Here is a 24,135-nt window from a genome sequence, read left to right on the forward strand (position 1 = left end):
TTTCAAATATATTTTGTTAAATACCCAGTGAGCTCCCCTCAAAGGGAAAAAGAAAAGACTTCTACTTTAACCAACACTTCTGTTCTAGGATGGTGAAACTGACAGTGTTGTTTAGAGTAGATCTGCAAAGTAAGGTGCACAAGCTCCAAGGAAGTGCCAAATGATCCACTGGGAAGCAGGAAAATAATAGCACTTGGATTTGGGATTTGTGGTGTTCAAGTTCTGGTTTTGTGTATCCTGTGTATTTATAATGCAGCAGACACCATGGGGCCATATGTCACAAACCTTTGGCTCACCGCAGTTTTGGCTGCAACCACAGTAGATGTTTGCATTAAGCTGGGTTTGCTTTGACAATGCCCCACCCCAGACTCACTCAACTTTCTGCCTTGTGCCCCAGGGCTTTGGCTTTTTGTAGCGCTTGTTCCACCTGTGCAGCCCCAGAAGTGCAGGGACATGGACAGTCCCGGGAGGCAAAGCTCCACTGGTGGGAGGCAGAAGCAGGTAGATAAACACCTTAGCTTCCTCCTGTTCTCTGGACAGAGAATTCCAGGAGACAAAAAATCAAGCCCAGTGTCCACAGTGACAACCCACTCAGTAACCCATTATTATATTGATTTGACTCTGTCCTGTATCTCTTACCCCAACTGCCTCACTCTTGCTACCTGGGACCACCTTCAATAAACTATCTGTACCTAAGCAATTGTCACAGGCCCTGTTATAAGAGGAATGTGAACCAAGACAGCATGCAATAAATTAATAGTCATTCATGGATATAGTTAAACATAAATAGATGTACATGCATTGGCAGTACATGTGCAAAAACAAATTTACTAATGATGGTATAGAATAAAAAATGTGTAGATCATGCCTCTAGCGCATTCCATATGTGGAGATTAGAATGAGTCCCATGCAGGATGTTGTTGTTGTCGTTGTGTGAGTGTTGTGCTATACTTTGTCACAGGAGCATACGAATTGCCCTACCTGTGGCTGAACATTTTTAGAGGACATGGTTTCTGGCATATTTTTTGATAATAGACTATTTTTTAGAGGAGTTTTAGGTTTATAGAAAAATCACACAGAAAGTACAGAGGGTTCCCACATACTCCCCTCCCTATCTCACCTCCCACACCTCCCTGTTATTAATACCTTGCATTACTGTGGGGCATTTGTTGTGATTGATGAACCAATACTGATATATGTCCATAGTTTACTTTAGGGCCCAGTCTTTGTGTTGTACAGTTCCGTGAGCTATGACAAAGTTTTTTTTGCTATTTTCTTGTTGTTCATTTTTTAAGAAACAGGGTCTCACTCTGTTTCTTACTTACTTACTTCTGTCACCTGGGCTGGAGTGCAGAGGCACAATCATAGCTCACTGCAGCCTCGAACTCCTGGATTCAAGTGATCCTCCCATCTCAGCCTCCCAAGTAGCTGAGACTAAAGGCATGCACCGCCACACCAGGCCAATTTTTTATTTTTTGTAGAGATGGGATCTCCCTATGTTGCCCAGGCTAGTCTCAAATTCCTGGCCTCAAGCCATCCTTCCCCCTTGGCCTCCCAAAGTGCCGGGATTATAGGCGCAAGCCACTGCACCCAGCCAGCTTTGACAAATGTGGAATGACAAGTATTCACCATTATGGTATCATACAGGATAATTTCACAGCCCTGAAAATCCCCTGTATTCTCCCTATTTACCCTTCTCTCCCTCCTCCCAACCCTCTGGCAACCACTATTCTTTCCATTGTCTTTATAGTTTTGCCTTTTCCAGAATGTCACATAGTTGGAACCATCCTATACGTAGGCTTTTCATCTTGATCTTTCCCACTTAGAAACATGCATTTAAATTTTCTCCATGGCTTCTCACGGCTTGCCATGTCACTTTTGATTGATAAATAACATTCCACTGTGTGGATGTCCTGCAGTTTGTTTATCCACTTACCTCTTGAAGGACATCTTGGTTACTTTGCCATTTTTCATTTTAGGCTTGTTGTCTTTGTCATCTTGGGTTGCTATAACAAAATACCATAGACTGGGAGGCTTAAACAATAGACACTTATTTCTCATCTCATAGTTCTGGAGGCTGGGAAGTCCAAGATCAAGGTGCCAGTTGATCCAGTTTCTGGTGCAGAATCTTTTCCTGGCTTGTAGACAGCCATCTTCTTGTGTCCTTGCCTGGTAGAGAAAGGAAGCTCCAGTGTCTCTTTCTCTTCTTATAAAGGTACTAATACCCTCATGAAGGCCTATACTCATGACCTCACCTAAGCCTGATTATCTCCCAAATGCCTCATCTCCTAATCCCAGTACAAAGGGGGCTAGGGCTTCAGCATATGAGTTTTGAAGGTATGCAAACATTCAGTCCACAACACTTGTTTTTCCCAAGTCTCCTGGGGGCCAGGCCAGGCTTCCAGCCCATGGGGTCCCCAGCCAGAATCAGCCATACGCTCCCAGGAGGCATTGTACCCTCCCCATCCGGTCCAAGAAGGCCCCTCTGTCACTCATTCCAACAAACTTCCTGGAAGTCCCTCCTATCATTTTCCAGATAGACCCAAGTGTGTCTGAATGACTGTGGCAAAGCATCTCAAGCCCAACTTTAAAATAGCCACCAACACCACCCAGAAAGGGGAATGGGATGGAGAGATGTTCATGTTTCTGAGCTCCTTCTCCAAAAATCATGTTTTTCAAAGGCTATTGGGCTCTGATAAAATATAGAAAGCCATATGAATACACAATTAAAACATCAATAGTCAATTGAGGATCACATAGAGAAAATCATTAAAGAGTGTGACTTTGGTCACACACACCTCACCTACCAACAGGGCAGGCCCCAGCCTGGGTTCCCTCTGCCGTGTTAAACCCAGCTCGACTGCCTCCACCACCAGCATCATCCCAGCTTCCCAATATATAGGGTGACAGCTCCCTGTCTCCAAACCAAAGGGATCATTCAAACTCCAGACCACCATGACACAGTTACAGCTTTTTCTAGGCCCCATCTGGGGTTTCACATAGACCTTAGGAGGTTCTCTGTTGGTGTGTCAACATGTCCTATGACACCCTTGAGGACTTAGAAGGTCATAAAGTGTTAACTCTATAAGGATCTTTCCAGATCCTCTCTACCCAACTCTCTATTTTAGAGGAGAGTCCTCTGAAAGTCACATAGAAGAAATGACATGCAGTCACACAGTAAGTTAATAGCACAGGTTGAGCAAGAATTGATGCCCCAGACTCCTGGACAAGGATGATTTTCCTTCTTAATTTCCCCAACAATTAAGAAATAGAAAAGAACTGCTACCAACGTGCATTCTGAATCTCAGTTGTCAAGCTGTGTCATTGAGAAATCTTTTGGTTTAAGATAACAGGAAGTAAAATTAAACAATAAAGAGAAAAGGGAAGGATTCAGGTGTGGCTTGATCCAGGCACTTAATGCTGTCGTCAGGATTCTTCTCTGACTGCCTTACATAGTGTCGTCTTCATCCTAAAACTGGATATTCCTGAAGTCAACAAGAAAAATCCTAAACCTTACTCAGACTTGACCCTTTTCGTTACACACCCAATCTAATCCAATCGCCAGGAAGAGGGATGGAATTACTGGCCCAGTGTGATTTGGGCCTGTCAGAGTCCAACCCTGGAGCTAAATATGAGCTGTGTCCTTCCACTCTAGCAGCTGCTGCCCAGCAATGAAAAGAGGGAATCAATGCTAAGGGGGCTACCAAAGAGATCACCCTGCCGCCCTTCCCAAAGACTAAAGAATAGCCTGAAGGTCTACAGGCATTGAGCTCTCTGTATCTTCATAAAATATTGACATGTTCCTGTTTTGTCTGACTCCCTAGGGTGAGTTTGCCTAAATCTGTAGGCAGACCCTTCCATGGAAATAAACACCACTAGCTTTCAGAGAATCAGTCTCCCCAAGCTGCTGATAGGCCTGGAATTAATCACAAAATTCCAGTCCCTTATTTTGCTCTTGTGGGCAAATAATGAGAAATGCCATAGACTTTTTGTTGGTAACTCCAACAAAGGGCTCTTTCCACAACCAGCTTCTGATTCATGATTCCACAACTTTCTCAAGTGGAATGCACATTCCACTAAAATTCCAGGATGGCTAGGTGGATCGCCAGGCTCTCTGATCCACCTGAGAAGGTGAAATTAAAAAAAAAAAAAAAAGTGAGTCCCTCTCTCTTCTCTGTCTTGTTGCTCCTATAAAGGATTACTAAAATTTTTAAATAAATGCATCCTTTAAGCAAGTACATGGTTGTTGTGAAAACCTTAAGCAATAATATAGAAGCATAAAGAGTAAAGTAGTTCAAGTCCCCTTTTATCTCCCCTAGTCCCACCTCCTCTCCAGATTTGGACGCTGTCCACATTTTAGTATGTGTTCTTCCAGACATTCTCTTGTGCATTTATCTACAGCTGTATAGACACACATAAATATGCTCTTTTGGGTTTGGAGGTTTTTTTACTCACACAGTATTTTTAATATATATGTGCTTCTAAAAATATTTAAGAATGTGGTGGCTCATGCCTGTAATCCCAGCACTTTGGGAGGCTGAGGTGGGCAGATCACTTGAGGTCAGGAGATCGAGACCAGCCTGGCCAAAATGGTGAAACCCCGTCTCTAATAAAAATACAAAAAAAAAAAAAAAATGGCTGGACGTGGTGGCACATGCCTATAATCCCAGCTACTCGGGAGGCTGAGGCAGGAGAATTACTGGAACCCAGGAGGCAGAGGTTGCAGTGAGCCAAGATGGCGCCACTACACTCCAGCCTGGGGGACAGAGTGAGACTCAGTCTCAAAAAATAAAAAATAAAAAATAAAATTATACCTTGAAGATCTGCCCGCTGGAGATATACCTGTATCAGCCCATACACATCTACCTCATTCCTTTTAACAGTTGTATAGAACTCTCTTGTATGAATGGACGATGGTTCAGTTAATTCCAGTGCTGGGAATTCATATATATTAACTGATTTTAATCTCAGATAGTCTCTGTCTTTCATCCCTCCTTCTTTCCTCATCACTCCCTCTACATCCCACTAGCTTCTTGGCTCTTCCTCAAACACACCAGGCAGGGTCCTGCCTCAGGCCTTTGCGCTGGCGGTTCTCTGCCTGGAATGCCCAGATAGTCACACGTCTCTCTCCCTCACTTCCTAGTCTTTACTGGAGGACATTATGTTAAATGTCAGGACATTATGAAATAAGCCAGACACAGAAAAACAAATATTGCATGTTCTCACTCATATGTGGGAGCCAAAAAAAAAAAATGAAAATTGAACTCATGGCAATAGAGAGTAGAATGATGGTTACCAGAGGCTGGGAAGGGTAGTGGGAGGGGGGTATTAAAAAGAGACGGTTAATGGGTAAAAAATAGATAGAAAGAATAAGATCTAGGCTGGGCGCGGTGGCTCATGCCTGTAATCCCAGTACTTTCGGAGGCCCAGGTAGGTGGATCGTCTGAGGTTATGAGTTCGAGACCAGCCTGGCCAACCTGGGGAAACCCTATCTCTACTAAAAATACAAAAATTGGCTGGACAAAAAAAAAAAAAAAAAATTGGCTGGGTGTGGAGGCACATGCCTGTAATCCCAGCTACTCAGGAGGCTGAGGCAGGAAAATCGCTTGAATCCAGGAGGCAGAGGTTGCAGTGAGCCGAGATCATGCCACTGCACTCCAGCCTGGCGACAGAGTGAGATTCCATCAGAGAGAGAGAGAAAGAGAGCAAGAGAGAAAGAGAGAGAGAGAGAGAGAGATCTGGTATTTAGTAGCATAATATGGTGACTATAGCTAATAATTTATTGGATATTTTTAAATAACTAAAAGAATAGAATGTTCTTAACACAAAGAAACTACTGATCACCACACATTGTATGCCTGTATCAAGACATTACATGTACCCCATAAATATGTACAACTATTATGTATCCATAATTAAAATTTTAAAAAATTAAATATTAAGATCCATAACAATAAAAACAAACAAAAATAACAAAAGCTACTACCTTTCCCTAGCCAGCTATCTAAAATCCCAAACTCTCCACCTAAATCTTCATTCCCCAATTCTGTTTTTTGTTGTTGTTCTTCTTCTTCCTCACCACTTAACACTAGCTCATATATTTTCTGTCACCCCTCAACCAGAATGTTATTGTCCACCAGGACAAGGGTTTTGTCTGTTTTGTTTATTGCTCTGTCCCCATTCTGGATCAGCACCTACACATACGAAGTGCTCAATAAACACCTGTGGAATAACTGAACAAATGATGGTGGTGTGTAATTAGTACTACTCTTAGTCCTGTCTTACTAAAGAGGAAACTGAGGCTCAGAGGGAGGATGAGGATATGTATGGTCATAAGTCTTAACACACCAAATGCAAGTATTTTATCCCTCAAAGCCATCAACTGGGCTGGGCACAGTGGCTCATACCTGTAATCCCAGCACTTTGGGAAGCCAACGCAGGAGGATTGCTTGAGTCCAGGAATTCAAGACCAGCCTGGGCAACATAGCAAGACCCCATTTCTACAAATAAATTTTAAAAATTAGCCAGGCCTGACGGTGAATGTTTGTACTCCCAGCTGCTTGAGGGTGGTAGGATTGCTTGACCGTGTGAGGTCGAGGCTGCAGTGAGCTGTGATAGAGCCACTGCACTCCAGCCTGGGCAGCAGAGCGAGACCCTGTCTCAAAAAAAAAAAAATCAACTGTAGTCTTAGTTGTTGCTTGAATTCTTTTGATTCACTCGTATAATAAATATTGGTTGAGTTTTTACAATGAGTTTGGCTCTCTAGGAGGTTTAGGTGACAACTCAGTTCCTGCCCTCAGAAGTTTAATTTGGTGGATGAATAAGACTAGAAAAATGAGTGACAATTCTGAGGCTATTCAGGGTCAAGTGAGCAGCATTAACAAGGCATAGGGGCTAGGAAGGCTCCCTGGAGGAGGTGGCATTTAAGGTGCAACCTGACTATGCACAAAGCAAAGTGTACTCCAGGAAGAAATTGATGTGCAGAGTCCTGGAGGCTAGGAAGAGAGAGGAATTAAGTACATACAGGCCTGGACTAGAGAAGGAAACTGATTGCATTTACCAAAAGGTCCTTTCCTCTACGATCCTTCTGTGTGTTGCCTGCTTGAAAAACCCAACCATTCCCAGCCACCATTAATAGGGAGAGCTGGGACATTTTGCTAGCGCTTAAACTGTCCCTGACACTTCCAAATGCTGGGGGCTCCTTCTGCTTTAATCCATGGAATTAGCTTCTGGCCTCACTGGCACCGTCCCTTGAATTGCTGGAGGGCAGAGGTCAAGGCATTAAGCAGGGTAGATTAATACCCGGCCCTAAATCCCAGAAGCTGCATTTAAGCGGCAGTCATATTTCACACGGGATCACCCCAGCCATTGATTGGCCTATCTTTTGGAGTGTGTGTGTGTGTGTGTGTGTGTGTGTGTGTGTGTGTGTGTCCCGGGCCATGTTTACGAGCCTTGCTGAGCCCTCCTGGGCAGCGCCCCCCACATGTCGCCCTTTGATCAGGGAAATCCAATACCTGAGGTCTGGGCTTTATGGGCACGTAAGTCTAGATTAAGAGAATTAACCACAGTGGATCACAACTAATAAAATGGTGCCTGGGCCCCACCACAGCGTGGCCCTGGTGGACAGGTAGGGGGCGGAAGGGACGGGGGAGAATGGCTGCCCAGCATCCCGCCCAGGGCCACCACTCCCCTGTCCAGCCCACAGCTGCGCTTGGCAAGGGTGTGTGTGTGGGTGTGTGTGTGTGTGTGTGTGTGTGTGTGTGAATGCGTGCTTTAATCTAAATTCTCTTGTACATTTCTTTTTCCTGTTCTACATTCTTTCTTTTATGTGACAACACAGATTCAACATTTCCTCAAAAAAGAGGGACTCCTAGGCAACCTGTTTGTTTCTTTCTGCATTCAGTCATTCATTCATCAAATATTTACAATGAACAGATGAAGTAGACAGTGTTGTGAGTTAAATATTATCCCCTGAAAAGATATGTTCAAGTCCTAACCCTCAGCACCTATGAATGTGAAATTATTTGGAAATAGTGTCTTTGCAGATATAATCCAGTTAATATAAAGTCATATTGGATTAGGGTGGGCTCTAAGTCCAATGATTGTTGTCCTTAAAAGAAGACAGAGAGAGGCACACAGGGCAGGGACCATGGGAAAACAGAGGCAGAGACTGGAGTGATGCTGTTGCAAGCAAAAAAAAAAAACACCAAGAACTTCCCAAGAAGCTGAGGATGAGGACGAGGCATGGAGCAAATTTTCCCTCTGAGCTCCACAAAACAAACTAATGCTGTTGACATCTTGGTTTTGGACTTCTGGCTTCCTGAACTGTAAGAGAATAAATTTATGTGGTTTTAAGCTACCCAGTTTTTGATATTTAATTACTGCAGCTCTGGGAAACTAATACAGGCACTGCAGATGCAACCGAGAGCAAATCAGACTCTGCTTCAACCTTCAGGAGACTCCAGTCTTCCTGGAAGACAGACAGGGATGAGGCAGGTATAATTCAAAGTGATGAGTTCTGGAAAAGACAGAGCTCAGGGCCATCTGGAGGGCACAGGAGGACGACCTAGCATGGAGGTATCATGGAAGGCTTCCAGGAGGAAGTGAGATTTATGCTGAAGCCTAAAGATGATTGGAGTTGGCTAGGCAAAGGATGGGAGGGAACAGTGCTCAAGGCAGAGGGACTAGCCAAGGAGAGGGTTAAGAGGAGAGAGAAAATGCAGCCTTTGAGGAGATTAGAGAAACTCTAGCTGCTAGGAGTGGAAAAGAGGGATGAAGCTAAGAGAGATTTTCCAACTAGTCCATTTGAGCTGCTATAACAAAATACCTCAGACTGAGTGGCTTATAAAGAAAAAGAATTTATTTATTTTTGAGATTGAGTCTCACTCTGTTGCCCAGGCTGGAGTGCAGTGGCATGATCTCAGCTCACTGCAACCTCTGCCTCCCAGGTTCAGGCAATTCTCCTGCCTCAGCCTCCCAAGTAGGTGGGACCACAGGCATGAGCCATAACGCCTGGCTAATTTTTGTATTTTTAGTAGAGACGGGGTTTTACCATGTTGGCCAGGCTGGTCTTGAACTCTTGACCTCAGCTGATCCACCCACCTTGGCCTCCCAAAGTGCAAGGATTACAGGCATGAGCCGCCATACCTGGCTAAAAGAATTTACTTCTCACAGTTCTGGAGTCTGGGAAGTCCAAGATGAGGGCAGATTTGGTGTCTGGTGAGGACCACTTTCTGGCTTGTGGATGGCGCCTTCTCACTGTGTCCTCACGTGGTGGAAGGAACAAGGCACCTCCTGGGAATCCATTTTTCATAGGCACTTATCCCTTTCAAGAAGGCTCTACCTCCATAACTGAATCACCTCCCAAAAGCTTCACCTCCTAATACCATCACCTTGAGGGTAAGGATTTCAACATAGAAATTAGGGATGGGGCGCAAACATTCAGAGCATAGCAGTGAGGGTGGGTGGGTGCCCAGCTGCGGAGGACCCTGTAAGGAGTCCTCAGGGCTAAGGAGCTTGGGTTTATCCTACGAGTAGAGAGAAGCCACCAAGGAGGTGAGCGATGTAGCCGGGGCTGTGGTTAGAGGTTATTCTGACAGTGGTATTGTGTTAATTGCAGCACTGCTAAGTGAGGCTGGGATGCCTGAGGGTGAAGTCAACACCATGTAGGATTCTGCCTATTAAGGGCTCAGGGCTTCAAAGCCCCATTCCTATCATCCTTCACTCCTAAAATGTGGAAAGTTCTGTAAAAGGACTTCCTGTGCTCCCAAGCTGTGCATATGGCCTATGAGTTATCTCCCAGGCAGCACAGCCACCCAGGCGGAATGATGTCATCTCCACCACCGAGCCCGCGTGCCCGGCGCCGAGTTGGTGTTCAGCAAACACTCCTTGAGTAAATACTCTGTATGTGAGTCCGATGGGAGCATCTTTAGTTAGGACTTACTGGGACGTGATCCGGTTTGGTGATCTGCCCTCAAGCTGGACCAAGGGTGTCTGTAGCTCCACTAAGGCTACTGCCGAGTGTTTGCCAAATTTGCCTGCCTGGTACAAGTGCTGGACCTGCATCAAAGTTCAGTCGCTGCTTCTTAGAACATATTGTAGTCTTGCACACTGGTTTTTTGTTTTTTTGTTTTTTTTTTTTTTAAGACGGAGTCTCACCCTGTCACCCAGACTGGAGTGCGGTGGCATGATCTCGGCTCACTGCAACCTCCACCTCCCAGGGTCCAAATGATTCTCCTGCCTCAGCCTCCCGCGTAGCTGGGATTACAGGCGCCTGCCATCATACCCATACTGAATATGTATGAATCAATGGCTGGGATTTGGCCATCATACCCAGCTAATTTTTATATTTTTAGTAGAGATGGGGTTTCACCATGTTGGCCAGGCTGGTCCCAAACTCCTGACCTCATGATCCACCTGCCTCAGCCTCCCAAAGTGCTGGGATTACAGGCGTGAGCCACCACAACTGGCCTGCACACTCTTTAATGAGCTTGAAGACAAGTTCAAAATGGCATTCTGTCTGTAATAGCAGAGCTGAGACTGGTATGGAGTAATGCAAAGTAGAGTCATGGCCGTAATAGGGCAAGGGCACAAGAGCAAGCATTTATTGAGCACCTACTGTATGCACAGTATATCAAAGTGCTTTGCAGATGCCTTCCTTGTCTAATCCACCCAACAGGCCTGCAATGCAGGTGTTCTCATCATGCCCAATTTACAGAAAAGCAGGGTGGCTGCAAGGAGGCGACATGCTGAAGGTCCAACAGCTTGTGAGCAGTAGAGCTGTGCTGAAAGTTCAGGCTCTTCTTTCTCCCTTCTGAGTTTCAAACCCGAGGGTAGGCAAGGGAGGATCAAGGAGAAGAGATAAATCAGGCAGAGGTTTGGCCTCCATTTACTTTGGGAGGTTAGTGGAGGGAAGGGCGCCTTCACTCCCACATATCACTGGGACATGAGCACCATCCCGCTATCTACCCTGGCAGGGGTACAGGCTCCACACTCAGTGGGAAAACAAATCCCAGCCATTGATTCATACATATTCAGTCCTCTTTAAGGGATAGCCATGTCTGGGTTGGCAAAGCAGGAAACAGATCGACTCTTGAAGCTGAGTCTAATGCTTTAGACAATGACCCCACATTCAAGTGTGATCTACTGACAAAGGTCCTCCCTATACATGGTGAGCCCTTCCCCTTCCCCCTTCTCTCTTCCCACTGCACACACCATGACTGCAGGCTTTATTCAAACAATAAGAAAATTAAAGAGGTGTGACAGGCAGAATAACAACCCTCCAAAGACGTCCACTTCCTAATCCCCAGAACCTGTAAATATGCTGGGTGACAGGGCAAGGGGTTATTAAGGGAGCAGGTGAAACTGAGGTTGCTCATCAGTTGACCTCAACATATGGAGATGACTCTGGATTATCTGGATGGGACCGATGTAATCACAAGAGTCCATGCAGGCTGGGCATGGTGGCTCATGCCTGTAATCCCAGCACTTAGAGAAGGCCAGGTGGGAGGATCGCTTGAGCCCAGGAGTTCCAGACCAGCCTGGGCAAAATAGTGCAACTCTATCTCTTAAAAAATAAAATAAAAAATTAATTAGCCAGGCATGGTGGCACATGCCTGTAGTCCCAGCTACTCCAGACTATAATTGAGAGGATGAGGTGGGAGAATGGCTGAGGTGGGAGGATCACTTGAGCCAGAAAGGTTGAGGCTGCAGTGAGCTACGAAGCAAAATGCTGTCTCAAAAAAAAAAAAGAGTAAAGGGTGAGGCAAGAGAGTCAGTGGCAGAGTGAGATGATATCAGAAAGACTCGACCAGCCATTGCTGGCTTTGAAAATGAAAGAGGCCATGAATCAAGGAATGCGGGTAGCCTCCAGAAGCTGGAAAAGGCAAGGAAATTGATTCTTCCCTAGAGCTTCCAGAAGGAACAGAGCCCTGCTCACACCTTGACTTTAGCCCAGGGAGGCCCATTTCTGACCTGCAGAGCTGCAAGATAATAATATTTGGGGTCATTTTTACAGCAGGAGTAGGAAACGAATACTAGAGGGGAGGCTGGGATAGACATGGAGCCTATGAGTGATGAGTGTGGGCAAAAATGCATGTTGTCGGCCTAGATTTGGGCATGGTTCATTCATTCATTCATCCATTTACCCATCCTCATCAATAATGTCCCGTGTGCCCCTGGCATCATGCTGGGGATAATAATGGTGAACAGAGGACCTTGTGACATTTACATTCTATCCAGGGAAATGGTCGTTGAACAAATAATTGGATAACTAATAATGCAATTATTAGTTGATTGTGTACTAAGTCCATAAACTGAGAAAACATCGTCAAAAATACTGCACTAATCAGTCTGCAACAATGATGCCCATTCATGGGGCTGAGAGTCAGTGAGAATACTATCAAGTACGGGATGCTCACTCATTCATTCAAGCATTTACTGAGCACCTACTGTGTGCCAGGCAAGGTGCTGGGCTCTGGGGATACCTGGATAAACAAGACAGAGTCCCTGGTCTCATAGAGTTTAAAGTCCAGTGGGGGATACACATCAAACAGATATTCACACGGTTAAGTATCTCATTGTAATGTTGATACGTAAAGAAAGGGGACATGACCTAAATTGGGAAAAGCCAGGGAGGGCTTCACAGAGGACGTGGTTGGACTGGGATGGAGGAAGAAGGGGACTGTACCTCAGCATGCACCTGGTGAGTCCACAGAGGGCCAATCACACAAGGCTCTGAAGATTAAAGGAAGGTTTTGGGGCTTTCTTCTCTGAGCAATGGGGATGCACAGAAAGGTTTCAAGCAAGAGGACACGATCAGATGTTCACCCTAAAACGATCGCTTTTCTGCTGGATTGGGAAAAGATGGGCAGGGAGGCCAGCATGGAGGACAGGAGATGAACAGGAGGCTATTGCCCTGGCCCAGGCAGCAGCACTTGGGGCTGGCTGGTGTGAGCAGTGCAGGGGAAGAAGGATGGTTCCAGGATGGGTCGCAAGACTCTGGCTTGGGCAATGTCATGGATTGAATTCTTTTCCTCAAAAAGATGTGTCCAAATCCTAACATCCAGGACCTCTGATTTTGACTTTATTTGGAGAAAAGGTCTTTGCTGATGTAATTGGTCAAGCTAGAATGAAGTCATGATGGGTTAAGGTGAACCCTCACCCAATGACTGTGTTCTTTTAGAAGAGGAGAGGACACAGCGACACACACAGTGGAGAAGAAGTCTATGTGAAGATGAAGGCAGAGATTAGAGAGATGCAATCACAAGTGGAGGGATGCCAAGCATTGCCGGGAGCCACAGAAGCTGCGAGAGGCAAGGAGGCATTCTTCCCTAGGGTTTTTGATGGGGGCACGCCCTGACAACACCTTCATTTTAAACTTCCAGCCTCCAAAACTGTGAGGGTACATTTCTATTGTTTTAAGCCACCCAGTTTGTAGTGATGTGTTACAGCAGCCCAGGTTACCAAGACGGGCAACGACAGCTATCACCCACCTGCCCTGTCAAAGCCACCTCTCCCTGCACTGTTGCAGAAGCCTCCTGCATGGCCTCCCTGTGTCCAGCCTGGTCCCTCCACCATCTATTCTCCACCCAAAGCCAGTGGCATCCCGTGAAACCCGAGATCCCATTCCTCCTCTGCTCAACCTTCCATTTGTTCCCCATCTTTCTCAGGATCAAGGCCCAAGTTCTACCATGACATACAAGGCCCTCCATAAACTCTCTGGCTTCTTTTCCCTATGTTTTCCCTCCCCGAGTGATGCCTTGGAGTCTTTGCACTGGCCACTTCTACTCCCTGGAACCACCTCCGCAGGTATCCTCATGGCTCACTCCCTTCTTCCCACAAGGCCTCAAGTGTCTCTTTATCCAAGACACTTTCCCTGGCCTCCCACCATAAATCAGCAATGCCCATCCCCACAAATGGGTGTGACAGGCAGAATAACCACCCTCCAAAGATGTCCACAACTCAATCCTACTTTATCTTTCTCCATAACTCTCGTTTCCACGGAGCATGTTACCTGTTTACTTGTTCACTTAGTCACTGCCTGTCTCCCTCATTGTCCTATATATCCATTAGAGCAGGGACCACTGGCTTTGTTTGCCACTGCATTCTCAGCACCTGGAACAGGGCCTGGCACATAAGTATTTGTAAAATACATAAATAGCTTATTTACTGAGATGGGGAGCACTGAAAGAGGATCTTTTGGCAGGGGGACTAGTATGAGTTCATTTCAGTTAAATGGCACCATTGACTGAGGCACCAGTTAAGTGCATTCTCATTTTTGGTAATAAAATCCAACTTTTGGCCAGGTGCAGTGGCTCACGCCTATAATTCCAGCACTTTAGGAAGCCGAGGTGGGCAGATCGCCTGAGCCCGGGAGTTTGAGACTAGCCTGGGCATCATGGCAAAACCCCATCTCTACAAGAACATACAAAAAATTCGCTGGCCATGGTGGTGCATGCCTGTAGTCTCAGCTACTTGGGAGGCTGAGGTGGGAGGATTTCTTGGGCCCGGGAGGGCAAGTGTGCAGTGAATTGTAATCATGCCACTGCACTCCAACCTGCACAGAGTGAGACCCTGTCTCAAAAAATAAAAATAAAAAATATAGGTATGAGCTGAGAGGAGAAAACATTTTTAATAATAAATAAAATATAAAATCCAACTCACTGAGGCTACAAGGCCTGCTATGTGTGGCTATGGCTACTTTTTGGTCATCTCCAGCCATGTTCCTCTTCATTCATTTTTCTTGATACAATATGCCCCTTCCCTGTTCTCCAGCAGGCTAACTATATGCTGCCTCAGGGCCTTTGCACTTGCCATTCCTTCCACCTGGCATTCTCCCAGCTCTTTGGATGGCTAAGTCTCTGTGATCACTCAGTCTCTGCTCCATGCTGCTTCTCAGATTGGCCCTATCTGATACTCTCCACCAATACAAACACACACACACACACACACACACAGAGTCTTCTCACATCATCCTGTTTGTTATCTTTACACAATCTCCCTTTATCACAATCTGCACTTGTCCTGCTTGTACATCTGCTGCCACTTGTCTGTCTCTTACCTCTGGCCCAATTAGTTCCTTTAAGGCAGAATCTTGTCTCTCTTATTCCCCATTAAATCCCCAGCACCTGAAACAGAGTCTGCCTGGAGCCAATGTTTAACAAATACAGAAATATTGGTGTTTGAGGAATTACCTGAGAACATCATGTATTTTTTTCCTATTGCACATCACCCAAACCCATAGAATCATAACAATCCTAGAACTAGAAGTGATCTTGTCCAATATCCAAATTTTTCTGACACAAAAAATCAGCATCCAGAGAGGCTAAGTAACTTGTTCAAGACCACACAGGCAGGGCGTGGTGGCTCACGCCTGTAATCCCAGCACTTTGGGAGGCCAAGGCAGGTGGATCACTTGAGGTCAGGAGTTCAAGACCAGTCTGGCCAACATGGCAAAACCCCATCTCTACTAAAAATACAAAAATTAGCCAGGCATGGTGGTGGGTGCCTGTAATCCCAGCTACTTGGGAGGCTAAGGCAGGAGAATTGCTTGAACCTGGGAGGCAGAGGTTGCAGTGAGCCGGGATCGCGCCACTGCACTCCAACCTGGGCGACAGCGAGACTCCGTCTCAAAAATAAATAAATAAATAAATAAATAAATAAATAAATAATAATAATAATAATAATAAATCACACAGCCAGGAAGCAGCAGAGTGGGGACTAGAACCTTGATCTCCTTCCAGCTGAACTCTCTTTCTACCCTCCCAATCAATTATCCCTGTATACACTTAGGGTTCAGTTACTGATTTGTAAGCTTGTCAGTCTGTTAGTAAAGTTGTAGAAGATCCTGAATTTCAACCTTACAGGATAACTTTTCTTAATAACCTGAAGAAGGCCTGTACGACATGGCCTGCTTTTCAATACACAAACCTAACTTGCTTTAGGTCAGGTCAATATAGGCACATGCCATTTGCACACAAGGGAAAAGAAGAAGAATGATTATTTTCTTCTCAAAGCAAATATCCTATACAAAATAAGAGCTGTCAGTTCTCTATGTTCTTTCCAGACTCTGAACTTTTGCTCACTGTTCTTCCCTCTAATTGGAATGCTGTTTCCCCTCCTCATGGCCAAACTCCTGCTTATTCCTCTAAGCTCAGCTTACCAGTCACTTCCTGGGGAGAGACGTTCCTGAGCCTCTTGACCTGGTTCATTTTGTCGATGATACCTTCGCCCCCAGCATTCATTCTTCCTATAGCCCTCAGCTCACTGATAACGGCTGTTCAACGTCTGCCTCTCCTGCAGGATCACATGCTCCAGGGAAGCAGATGCCTTGTCCATCTTACTCTCTCTCATATCCCAAGAACCAGCTCCGTGCCAGGAACACAGTAGCTGCTCAGTCATCACCTGGGAATAACCTAGATTCCTCTTTCTTCTCATATTGCTAAATGTTACCCCAGCATCCGTACTGAAAACTTGGTCTACTCATTGACCCACATCCAGTGCTGTGAACTCTAACACCTCAAAAGCACTCACATCTATCCCCTCTTTTTTATTTATTTATTTATTTATTTACTTATTTATTTTTTGGACAGAATCTCACTCTGTTGCCCAGGCTGGAGTGCAGTGGCACAATCTCAGCTCACTGCAACCTCCGCCTCCCAGGTTCAAGTGATTGCTTCTCCTGCCTCAGCCTCCCAAGTAGCTGGAACTACAGGCCTGTGCCACCACATCTGGCTAATTTTTGTATTTTTAGTAGAGACGGTGTTTCACCATGTTGGCCAGGCTGGTCTCAAACTCCTGACCTCAGGAGATCCACCTGCCTTGGTCTCTCAAAGTGCTGGAATTATAGATGTGAGCCACCACTATCTCCTCTTAACTGTCACTGCCAATATACTGGTTTAAACTCTTATTACATCTTCTCTGGAGTACTACAATGGCCCCTGGGGACTGCTAATTTTATATGTCAACTCGGCTAAGCTGCAGTACCCAGATATTTGGTCTAATACCAGATCAGATGTTGCTGTGAAAGTATTTTCTTAGATGAGATTAACATTTACATTAGTAGACTTACAGTAAAGCAGATTGACCTCTATAATATGGGTGGGCCTTGTCCAATCAGTTGAAGGAATTAAGAGAAAAAAACACTGAAGTTCCCAGAGGAAGAGGGAAATCTGCCTGCAGACTGCATTCAGTCTCAAGCTGCAACATCAACTCCTCTCAGCCTCTAGCCTGCCTACCTTGCAGATTTTCAACTTGCCATCTTCCATAATTGCATAAGCCAATTTCTTAAAACAAATATCAGTTTCTCGCTCTCTCTGGATATATATATATATACACACACACACACACACATATATATACACATATATATACACAACTCACATATATGTGTGTGTATATATATGTATATACACAAACTCAAACTATTTTGTATACATATTATACAATATATATAAATAACCATACTAGTTATATTTATAACTATGTAAATACACATACACACATGCATGCTATTAGTTCAATTTCTCTGGAGAGCCCAGAGTGATATAGCCTTGCAGCCCCAAATCAATCTCCCAGCCTGAAGCTTTGTTCTTCCTGTCTGTTTTTGCTTCCATATCTTTAGTCATGAAGCTTCCTTTGTTTGGAATTATCTCCTTCCCAGAGACTCTCCTCCATCCCCCACTTTCCAGTCCCCTGGATTGTCCCAACCCCACACACAACTGACCATCCAAGATAAACCAGGATCAGACTGGAATACAGGTTGATCTGATCTCAAAGTCCACCCCAAAACCCAAAGAGCAGTCAAAACTACTCTTGCTCAATGGTGCGCACACAGCCTGATTCAAAGGCAGAGTGTTTAGATAAGTGGGCATTTCTACACTTTTTATTGTGGAAATGTCTAACATATATAAAAGTAGGACAAATAGTGTCATAAACCTCTTCTACTCATCTCCCAATTTCAAAAATTATCAGCTCATGGCTATTCTTTCATCTACACTCTCTCTTCCTTTAACTCTTGCATTATTTTGAAGCAAATCCTAAACCTTGTATCAATTATCAATGTATTTATGAATATTTCAGAATGTATCTCTGAAAGATAAAGACTATTTGTTTTAACATAACCACAATAGCATTATCCCACTTGAAAATTTGACAATCACCTCTTTTATTGGTGGCAGCAGTGGGATACAATCATCTTTTTTTTTTTTTTTTTTGAGACACAGTCTTGCCCCGGCTGGAGTGCAGTGGTGTGATCTCAGCTCACTGCAACCTCCACCTCCCAGGGTCAAGTAATCCTCCTACTCCAGCCTCCCAATTAGCAGGGATTATAGGTGCCCACCACCATCTCCAGCTAATTTTTGTATTTTTAGTAGAGACGGGGTTTCACCATGTTGGCCAGGCTGGTCTTGAACTCCTGACCTCAAGTGATCCACCCGCCTCGGCATCCCAAAGTGTTAGGATTATGAGTATGAGCCGCCATGCCTGGCCTACAATCATCTCTTAATATTATCAAATGTCTGGTCCAGTTATCTTATCAATGTCATTAACGCTTTTCAGGTATTTTGTTTGCTTATTTGTTTGTTTAAATCAGTATCCAAATAAGGTCCAAAGATTGTGACAGACTGTTGTGTCTCTTAAGTCTCTATAAAACCATAGGTTCCCCTCTGTCTTAGTTTGGGCTCCACCAAAAGCATATCTGCAGACAAGAATTTGGGTGCAAACAGTTGATTTTGGAAGCAGTCCCAGAAAACATGGTAAGGAAGTAGAGAAAGGACCCAGAGAGAAGGAATATGAGCCGATAAAGTGCACCTTCAGAAACAGTAGCCACTTGGGGCAGATGGTGTGAAATCCTCGGAGACTTAGGACCTTGCAGACAATGTCCAGCATGGGAATCGGAGCCTCTATTTACCAACTCCCATCCCGCCTTGGCAGAAGGTTGCTCCTGGGGCATGAACTCTCAGCACTTACCACCTGCCCTGTGGACAGAGCCAGCACAGTTCAGCAGCCAGAGTGACCCTCAGGCAGACACACAGGAAGCCTTGGTGTGTGCAAAAGCAGTGTGCAGCTGACCTCCAGTACCGACTATGGGGAGGCACCGACAGCATCAACTACCATCTCCATTTTAGATATGCGTTTTCTTTGTTGAAATAAACAGGTCATATTTTAGTTTCCTATTTCTGCTGCAACAAGTGACCACAAGTTTAACGGCTTAAGCAATGCAAATGTATTATCTTACAGCTCTGGAGAGCAGAAATTTGACACAGATGTCAAGGGGCTAAAATCAAGATGTCAGCAGAGCTGTGTTCTTTTCTGGAGGCTACAGAGGAGGATCCATTTTCTTGCTTTTCCAACTTCTAGAGGCCACTTAATTCACGGCCCCCTTCCTCCACCTTCAAAGCCAGCAATGCAGTTGAGTCTTTCTCACATGACATCACTCTGATATTGACTCTACTACCTCCCTCTTTCATCTACAAGCATCCTTGTGACTATGCCGAACTCATCCAGATAATCCAAGAGAAATCTCACCCTTCTCAGGGTCAGCTGATTAGCAATCTTAATTGCACCTACAACCTTAATTCTCCCTTGCCACATAACCTAATATAGTCACAGATTACAGGGATTAGGACATGGACATCTTTGAGGAATCATTATTCTAATCACCAAAGACAGTCTGGAATTTGCTAATGCATCCTCGTGGTGCTATTGTTACATGTTCCTCTGTCCTCTGTAGTTTCTGTACATTGCAGTTGAAATTAGAGACTTAATTGATTCAGGGTCAATTTATTTTTGGCAAGACTGTGTCATAGGTGGTATCGTGAGTGTCCACATTGTAAAAATTACCTTGCAGGATAAGGCACACTTATGCACACTAAGTAGACTGAGAATTTACAGCTGCTTATAATCAATCCTCCTGTTACAATTCACAAGGTGTCAAAAAATATTGGACTAGGAGAAATTTTCAAAGAAAGATATATATTCCTTTTATTCTTTATGCAGAAAAAATCTTTTTTGTTCCCATTTGTAGGCAAAAAAAATCATCATCATCATCAAGAATGAGAAAAGTTTTTGAAAAAACATTTGCATGGTTTAGAGGAAAAAGAACTTTCAAAACAAAGCAAGAAACTTGTATTCCCAGCATTCTCTAATCAGGAGTTCTAAAAGCACATTCTATCTGAAACTCAATTTTTTCAGCACCAGGGGCTCCCAGGTTTTCCATAAGATGCCCGAAACTCATGACCCACTGCAAGAAAGGTACCCAAGTACATACAAAACTGAAACAAAATACAGTTGCATCTCATTTCCTCACCATTTCAGCCACTGGAGAACACCTAGTCTCCAAATTAGGTCAGAAGGATAACAGTTTGCCAAGGGACATGTGAAGAAGAAATCTTTCCGGCCCAGACATAGTGAGGAAGAATAACCACTCGACCCAAGGAATGAACTTAGTTTTGTTTTCTTTTGTTCTTGTCATTCATGTTTTCAATTTTCTAAAATTGCTTACTTCTCTGGGTTTTCAAATGTCAGAGGCAGAAAGTTTCTCACCTTACAGAATCTCCCAGAACTCTGTCATCAAATTACAGAGTGGCCAACAATGACGTTAACATTTATCTATGTCGCACATGAACATCATATTTCATAGTAACTGGTCTTAACAAAAAACAGTATGTGCAACTTTAGACCACAGGACATACACTTGGCCAGGAGAGTGGAAAAAGTAGCAAGCAGGAAGGGAAAAAAAATTATTTTCAAAGAGCTTTTAAAATGGGGAGGAAAAGTCATTGGTGATAAAATATGGCTCTGTGAAATGAAAGCAACATAATTTAAAAGACAGTGTGGATTTACCCATACTCATGGATGGAAGACAAATTAGTTGAAGATGTACTTTGCAAACTCTAACAGAGTAGCTATACAAAGTAACAATAACAACACAATAACTATATAAGAACTTACAGAACTATATCTACTGAATACATAATTTTTTATTATTCATTTTTATTGGATTTTCTGACTAAAAATATTTAACCCATATAGATATGCATAACTTAGAAAATAGAAGCTTTTCAGTCAGGTGTAGTGGCTCACACCTATAATCCCAGCACTTTGGGAGGCTGAGGTGGGTGGATCACCCGAGGTCAGGAGTTCAAGACCAGCCTGATCAACATGGTGAAATCCTGTCTCTACTAAAAATACAAAAAAATTAGCTGGGTGTGGTGGCATGCAGCCTGTAGTCCCAGCTACTTGGGAGGCTGAGGCAGGAGAATCACTTGAACCCGGGAGGCAGTTTGCAATAAGCCAAGATCCCACCACTGTACTCTAGCCTGGGTGACAGAGCAAGACTCTGTCTCCAAAAAAAGAAAAGAAAAAAGAAACTTTTCATAATTCTATCACATAGAAAAACATTGTTAACAATACTGGGTAAGTTATTTCCAATATATAATTATATATGCTCATATACATATATAAATGGTTACACATATATACAACATATATAATAAATTACTTATCACATTTTATATGACAAAAAAATTGTCTTCAAAGATAGGATCATATAAAACATATCTTCAACTTCTTTACCTTATCAATGAAGCATGGATATCTCTGTATATTGACACATCTATCTAATCTGATCTTTTGAATGACTGCATCATAGGCCATGAAGAACAGTGCTCATTAATATAACTTCTCCCTATTAATGGGCTTTTAGGTTATGACCTTTTGAATGATCTTCTAGGGAAGATAAAGGAAAAGTGTATTAAATCCCTTCTCAAGTAAAAGCAACATAAAATACACTTTTTAAAACTCTTTCTTCAGCCTACCACATGGGACTTGGAAAATTTAAATACTGTCCTCTTTTTATTTGAATTCCATTGATGTCAGTTTTGCTTATTTGCACAGATTGGGCTCATTATAATATTTGGTATGACACATTCTTATCTCTGATCTATGCTTTTAATAATTTTATTAGTCATTTTTTAAATATCATTAGCTTATAGAAACTCATCATCAACAACAAAACCTAGGACCCTGTCGACAACTCACATCCAACCCTGTGGTCTCCTAAGCCCATCTTCCTACTCCTCTTACCTCATGTTGCCACCTTCCTGAATCTCAGTCATTAATGCCTTGCTTGCATTTTTATTTTCACTCATACCCTAAATACCGAAACTCACTAGGTTAATTTCTGTTGATGAAAAATATTGTCATCATTGTAGTTGCTTGCATTTTTACACTCTTTTTACATCTGATGTGTATACCTAAAAGTATGTTTTTATTTTAGTTTTTAACTTAAAAAATGAGTATCTACTTGCATGTAACTTCTTGGAATTTTTTTTTCCTCTTACCTAATATGACATTCCCAAGCACCTTCATTTGGGTTCTCCCAAAAGCTGACTTAGGACAAGGATTCAAGTGCAAATTGTTTGGGATGGAGGTAGAGAAATGAGACAGGGAAGGAAAGACAGTCAACAAAAGCACAGCATATGAGAAGCAACAGCTTCATGAATATGGATTTCCTTTTAGGATAATGAAAATGTTTTGGAACTAGAAAGTGGTGGTTGCACAACATTGCCACTGAACTGTTCCTTTTTAAATGATTAATTTGTGTCATGTGTGTTTCATTTTTTTTAATAAAAGTGCAAAGGCATAAGAATTATATAACGGACTTTGGGGACTCGCGGTGGGGAGGTTGGGAGGGGGTGGTACACTGCTCAGGTGACAGGTACACTAAAATCTCAGAAATCACCACTAAAGAACTTATCCACGTAACCAAAAAACCACCTTACCCCAAAAACTATTGAAATGAATTTTTTTAAGTGCATTATCAAACCAACCACCACTGACGGCAACTGGAGCTTAACCTCTCTGGGGAAGCTCAGGGTGTACATATACATACTTCAGAGTTATCTCACCCAGGCAGTGAGGCAGCTGGGGTTCACCAACTCCTGTCATTCAAAGATTGAGAACTCTTCCCAAGGAATGTCAATTCCCGGGGCTTCCAGCCTGCAATGGAGATGGCAAAGTGCACTCCAGCTTGTGGACACTGAAGATATGAGCATGAGGGCTAGAGGCAGGACAGGTGCAAGCACTGCCAGCTGTATCGAAGTTCACCATATTGTTGCCTTTTCCACCCTTTGTTTGTGTTTTAATTTTTGTTTTTTTTATTTTTCTGATTTACTTTTTTTTCTTAACTTTCATTTTAGGTTCAGAGGTACATGTGCAGGTTTGTTATATAGGTAAATTGGGGGTTTGTGTACAGATTATTTTGTCACCCAGGTAATAAGCATAATACCTGATAGGTAGTTTTTTGGTCCTCTCCCTCCACCCTTAATAGGCCTCAGCGTCTATTGTTTCCTTCTTTGTGTGCATGTATACTCAAAGGTTAGTTCCCAACTTATAAGTGAGAGCATACAGTGTTTGGTTTTCTGTTCCTGTATTAGTTTGCTTACGATAATGGTTTCCAGCTCCATCCATGTTGCTGCAAAGAACATGATCTCATTCTATTCTATGGCTGCATAGTATTCCATAGTGTATATGTACATTTTTTAAATCCAGTCTACCACTGATGGGCATTTAGGTTGATTCTGTGTCTTTGCCATTGTGAATAGCGCTGCGATGAACATACACGTGCATGTCTTTATGGTAGAAAGATTTATATTCCTTTGGGTATATACCCAATAGTGGGATTGCTGAGAAATACAAATCAAAACCACAATGAGATACCATCTCACATCAGTCAGAATGGCCATTATTAAAATGTCAAAAAAAAAAAAAAACAGATACTGGCAAGGTTGTGGAGGAAAGGGAACACTCATACACTGCTGATGGGAATGTAAATTAGTTCCGCCACTGTGGAAAGCAGTTTGGTGATGTCTCAAGGAATTTAAAACACCCTTTGTGTTTTTTTGCTGCTGTGTTACATTCCATTATTGGAAAATACCACACTTTTTCATGCACATTCTGTTATTTGATTTGTTTCCAATTGATATTAGAAAATATGGCATTAGGGGGAAAACTGTGTAAATTCAAGGGGTACAAGTGCAATTTTGTTACATGGATATATTGCCTAGGGTGAAGTCTGAGCTTTTAGTGTAACCATCACCAGAATAATGCACATTGTACCCATTAAGTAATTTC

General features: G+C 43.4%; 1 non-coding gene across 1 annotated transcript; it reads right to left on the minus strand.

Moving 5' to 3' along the window:
* Window positions 1-22,143: 22,143 nt before the first annotated feature.
* On the minus strand, window positions 22,144-22,214 carry LOC112436796 (small nucleolar RNA SNORD56). The gene has a single exon (XR_003025487.3). It is a non-coding gene; the product is annotated as a small nucleolar RNA SNORD56 (small nucleolar RNA).
* Between the last annotated feature and the right edge of the window lie 1,921 nt (window positions 22,215-24,135).

This window comes from Pan paniscus, chromosome 10 (genome assembly GCF_029289425.2).
Source record: "Pan paniscus chromosome 10, NHGRI_mPanPan1-v2.0_pri, whole genome shotgun sequence".
In the NCBI taxonomy this organism is placed as follows: Eukaryota; Metazoa; Chordata; class Mammalia; order Primates; family Hominidae; genus Pan; species Pan paniscus.